The sequence below is a fragment of the Pseudophryne corroboree genome, chromosome 1 (assembly GCF_028390025.1).
Source record: "Pseudophryne corroboree isolate aPseCor3 chromosome 1, aPseCor3.hap2, whole genome shotgun sequence".
NCBI lineage: Eukaryota > Metazoa > Chordata > Amphibia > Anura > Myobatrachidae > Pseudophryne > Pseudophryne corroboree.
The window spans coordinates 1066344309-1066350308 of NC_086444.1; positions in this window are offsets into that span (position 1 = coordinate 1066344309).

Below are 6000 nucleotides of genomic sequence, written 5' to 3' on the forward strand. Positions count from 1 at the left end.
TTTTTCACATCCCCAATAAAGTACTTAAGACATATCCCTTTCCTGAGGAGGATAGAAGGAGATGGGAGATTCCTCCCATAATGGACATTTCGGTGTCCAGGCCATCAGGGGTAATTACATTACCTGTACCAGGCTCGGCCTCATTAAAGGAGCCGACTGACCGGAAGATAGAGACAACTCTAAAATCCATTTACACGGCTACTGAAGCCGCCCTTAGGCCCACTATTGCATGCACTTGGGTAGCTAGGGCTATGTTAAAATGGTCAGACAATTTAATAGAAGACCTTGATACAATCCATAGGGATGATGTTGTCTTGATTCTAGGTCACATAAAGGATTCGGCTAAATTCATGGTGAAAGCCATGAGGGACATTGGGCTGATGAATTCTAGAGCATCCTCCATGGGAGTAGCGGCTTGCAGAGGTCTCTGGATCTGCCAATGGAACGCAGATGCCGAATCCAAGAGGTACCTCCCCTTCGCAGGTGAGACACCGCTTGGGGACACTCTGAATACAAATCCTTCCGCAGCACCACCTGTGAGAAGACGTAACTCTGCTTCTCTGATGCAGTCCCCTTGGGCTGCCAGATCGAGAAAATTCGGGAGGGCCTACTTCTGCATGAGGCTAGGCTATAGAAAGAGCAGAAAGTCTGCACCCTCTACAGGTGCACGGGTTCAGAGGTTGGATTCTACTCCCTTAGCGTCCTCAGCGTGACGCAGAAGGACTCCCATGTGGGGGTCCACTGGGGGGGGGGATCTCATCTACATCACTACAGGGGAGCCTTAATGATTATTATTATATCCCGGGTAATAAAAATTATTACCCAGGGTTAGAAACTGGATTCAGGAGTTTCCCCCTGGCTGTTTGTTTAATCAGCCCTGCCAATTGTTAGGACAGTGGGTTTGTCCCTGTCATATAAAAAAAAGTTTTTTTTTAAAGTGCCATCATGTCTGACACTTCCGTATATGTCCAGTGGTACTGCCATTTGATATAAATCCCGACATTACTGCCATTTAATTCCAGTGATTTTGTCATTTTCTTCCAGTGATTTGGACCAATAATACCATTGATTAGAACGAATAATTCCTTTGATACTGGCTTTTAATTGTAGTGATTTTGTAATTTTCTTCCAGTGATGTGGACCAATAAATAATACCATTGATTAGAACGAATAATTCCTGTGATACTGGCTTTTAATTCTAGTGATTTTGTCATTTTCTTCCAGTGATTTGGACCAATAATACCATTGATTAGAACAAATAATTCCTGTGATACTGGCTTTTAATTCTAGTGATTTTGTAATTTTCTTCCAGTGATTTGGACCAATAAATAATACTATTTATTAGAACGAATAATTCCTGTGATATTAAGGTGTTTGTGTCGCTTAGCTTAGCCATCCAGCGACCGCCATCCAGCGACCTTGGTGCACCTCTTTTTTTTCTTTGCATCATGTGCTGTTTGGGGACTATTTTTTTAAGTGCCATCCTGTCTGACACTGCAGTGGCACTCCTAGATGGGCCAGGTGTTTGTGCCGCCCACTTGGGTCACTTAGCTTAGTCATCCAGCGACATCGGTGCAAATTTTAGGACTAAAAATAATATTGTGAGGTGTTCAGTGTTCAGAATAGACTGGAAATGAGTGGAAATTATGGTTATTGAGGTTAATAATACTATAGGATCAAAATTACCACCAAATTCTATGATTTAAGCTGTTTTTGAGAGGTTTTTTTTTAAAAAAAACACCCAAATCCAAAACACACCCGAATTCGACAAAAATTCTTAAGGGAAGTTTTGCCAAAACGCGTCCGAATCCAAAACAAAACTGCGGAACCGGATCCAAAACCAAAACATAAACCCCGAAAAATGTCCGGTGCACATCTCTAATATGAATATATCTGTGTGTGTGTGTGTGTGTGTGTGTGTGTGTATACTGTGTGTGTGTGTGTGTGTGTATATATATATATATATATACATATATATATATATATAATATATATATATATTTTTATATATATATATATATATATATATATATAGCACAAGAACGGGTGGCACTCACGGGTCTCAATGGACACTTGAGTCACCCCTGTATTGTGTCCATTAATTTCACCATTGACAGTCCCGTGAGTGCTGCCTGTTCTTGTGCCATGTATCTGGTGGGAGATCACCTTGGAGGGCACCTGGGCACTTAGGGGTACATTTACTAAGCAGTGATAAGAGCGGAGAAATGAGCCAGTGGAGAAGTTGCCCCATCAACCAATCAGCAGCTCTGTATAATTTTATAGTATGCAAATTCTGGATGTTACTTCAGTGCTGATTGGTTGCCATGGGCAACTTCGCCACTGGCTGACTTCTCCGCTCTTATCACTGTTTAGTAAATGTCCCCCTAAGTGTGACAAGTGGGCAGCAAGTGCCAACCCATGCTGGGAATATACAGTTGTGCTCATCAGTTTACATACCCTAGCAGAATTTGTGATTTTCTAGCCATTTGACAGAGAATATGAATGATAACTCACAAACTTTTCTTTCACTCATGGTTAGTGGTTGGGTGAAGCCATTTATTGTCAAACAACTGTGTTTTCTCTTTTTAAATCATAATGACAACAGAAACTACCCAAATGACCCTGATCAAAAGTTTACATACCCCAGTTCTTAATGCCCCCTTTAACATCAATGACAGCTTGAAGTCTTTTGTGGTAGTTGTGGATGAGGCTCTTTATTTTCTCAGATGGTAAAGCTGCCCATTCTTCTTGGCAAAAAGCCTCCAGTTCCTGTAAATTCTTGGGCTGGCTTGCATGAACTGCACGTTTGAGATCTCCCCAGAGTGGCTCAATGATATTGAGGTCAGGAGACTGAGATGGCCACTCCAGAACCTTCACTTTATTCTAGAGATGTGCACTTGAAATTTTTCGGGTTTTGTGTTTTGGTTTTGGGTTCGGTTCCGCGGCCGTGTTTTGGGTTCGACGGCGTTTTGGCAAAACCTCACCAAATTTTTTTTGTCGGATTCGGGTGTGTTTTGGATTCGGGTGTTTTTTTCAAAAAACACTAAAAAACAGCTTAAATCATAGAATTTGGGGGTCATTTTGATCCCAAAGTATTATTAACCTCAAAAACCATAATTTCCACTCATTTTCAGTCTATTCTGAATACCTCACACCTCACAATATTATTTTTAGTCCTAAAATTTGCACCGAGGTCGCTGGATGACTAAGCTAAGCGACCCTAGTGGCCGACACAAACACCGGGCCCATCTAGGAGTGTCACTGCAGTGTCACGCAGGATGGCCCTTCCAAAAAACACTCCCCAAACAGCACATGACGCAAAGAAAAAAAGAGGCGCAATGAGGTAGCTGTGTGAGTAAGATAAGCGACCCAAGTGGCCGACACAAACACCGGGCCCATCTAGGAGTGGCACTGCAGTGTCACGCAGGATGGCCCTTCCAAAAAACACTCCCCAAACAGCACATGACGCAAAGAAAAAAAGAGGCGCAATGAGGTAGCTGTGTGAGTAAGATAAGCGACCCTAGTGGCCGACACAAACACCGGGCCCATCTAGGAGTGGCACTGCAGTGTCACGCAGGATGGCCCTTCCAAAAAACACTCCCCAAACAGCACATGACGCAAAGAAAAAAAGAGGCGCAATGAGGTAGCTGTGTGAGTAAGATAAGCGACCCTAGTGGCCGACACAAACACCGGGCCCATCTAGGAGTGGCACTGCAGTGTCACGCAGGATGGCCCTTCCAAAAAACACTCCCCAAACAGCACATGACGCAAAGAAAAAAAGAGGCGCAATGAGGTAGCTGTGTGAGTAAGATAAGCGACCCTAGTGGCCGACACAAACACCTGGCCCATCTAGGAGTGGCACTGCAGTGTCACGCAGGATGGCCCTTCCAAAAAACACTCCCCAAACAGCACATGACGCAAAGAAAAAAAGAGGCGCAATGAGGTAGCTGTGTGAGTAAGATAAGCGACCCTAGTGGCCGACACAAACACCTGGCCCATCTAGGAGTGGCACTGCAGTGTCACGCAGGATGGCCCTTCCAAAAAACACTCCCCAAACAGCACATGACGCAAAGAAAAAAAGAGGCGCAATGAGGTAGCTGTGTGAGTAAGATAAGCGACCCTAGTGGCCGACACAAACACCTGGCCCATCTAGGAGTGGCACTGCAGTGTCACGCAGGATGGCCCTTCCAAAAAACACTCCCCAAACAGCACATGACGCAAAGAAAAATTAAAGAAAAAAGAGGTGCAAGATGGAATTGTCCTTGGGCCCTCCCACCCACCCGGGCCCTCCCACCCACCCTTATGTTGTATAAACAGGACATGCACACTTTAACCAACCCATCATTTCAGTGACAGGGTCTGCCACACGACTGTGACTGAAATGACGGGTTGGTTTGGACCCCCACCAAAAAAGAAGCAATTAATCTCTCCTTGCACAAACTGGCTCTACAGAGGCAAGATGTCCACCTCATCATCATCCTCCGATATATCACCGTGTACATCCCCCTCCTCACAGATTATCAATTCGTCCCCACTGGAATCCACCATCTCAGCTCCCTGTGTACTTTGTGGAGGCAATTGCTGCTGGTCAATGTCTCCACGGAGGAATTGATTATAATTCATTTTAATGAACATCATCTTCTCCACATTTTCTGGAAGTAACCTCGTACGCCGATTGCTGACAAGGTGAGCGGCGGCACTAAACACTCTTTCGGAGTACACACTTGTGGGAGGGCAACTTAGGTAGAATAAAGCCAGTTTGTGCAAGGGCCTCCAAATTGCCTCTTTTTCCTGCCAGTATAAGTACGGACTGTGTGACGTGCCTACTTGGATGCGGTCACTCATATAATCCTCCACCATTCTTTCAATGGGGAGAGAATCATATGCAGTGACAGTAGACGACATGTCCGTAATCGTTGACAGGTCCTTCAGTCCGGACCAGATGTCAGCATCAGCAGTCGCTCCAGACTGCCCTGCATCACCGCCAGCGGGTGGGCTCGGAATTCTGAGCCTTTTCCTCGCACCCCCAGTTGCGGGAGAATGTGAAGGAGGAGATGTTGACAGGTCGCGTTCCGCTTGACTTGACAATTTTCTCACCAGCAGGTCTTTGAACCCCAGCAGACTTGTGTCTGCCGGAAAGAGAGATCCAAGGTTGGTTTTAAATCTAGGATCGAGCACGGTGGCCAAAATGTAGTGCTCTGATTTCAACAGATTGACCACCCGTGAATCCTTGTTAAGCGAATTAAGGGCTCCATCCACAAGTCCCACATGCCTAGCGGAATCGCACCGTGTTAGCTCTAGAGATGAGCGCCTGAAATTTTTCGGGTTTTGTGTTTTGGTTTTGGGTTCGGTTCCGCGGCCGTGTTTTGGGTTCGAACGCGTTTTGGCAAAACCTCACCGAATTTTTTTTGTCGGATTCGGGTGTGTTTTGGATTCGGGTGTTTTTTTCAAAAAACACTAAAAAACAGCTTAAATCATAGAATTTGGGGGTCATTTTGATCCCAAAGTATTATTAACCTCAAAAACCATAATTTACACTCATTTTCAGTCTATTCTGAATACCTCACACCTCACAATATTATTTTTAGTCCTAAAATTTGCACCGAGGTCGCTGTGTGAGTAAGATAAGCGACCCTAGTGGCCGACACAAACACCGGGCCCATCTAGGAGTGGCACTGCAGTGTCACGCAGGATGTCCCTTCCAAAAAACCCTCCCCAAACAGCACATGACGCAAAGAAAAAAAGAGGCGCAATGAGGTAGCTGTGTGAGTAAGATTAGCGACCCTAGTGGCCGACACAAACACCGGGCCCATCTAGGAGTGGCACTGCAGTGTCACGCAGGATGGCCCTTCCAAAAAACCCTCCCCAAACAGCACATGACGCAAAGAAAAAAAGAGGCGCAATGAGGTAGCTGTGTGAGTAAGATTAGCGACCCTAGTGGCCGACACAAACACCGGGCCCATCTAGGAGTGGCACTGCAGTGTCACGCAGGATGTCCCT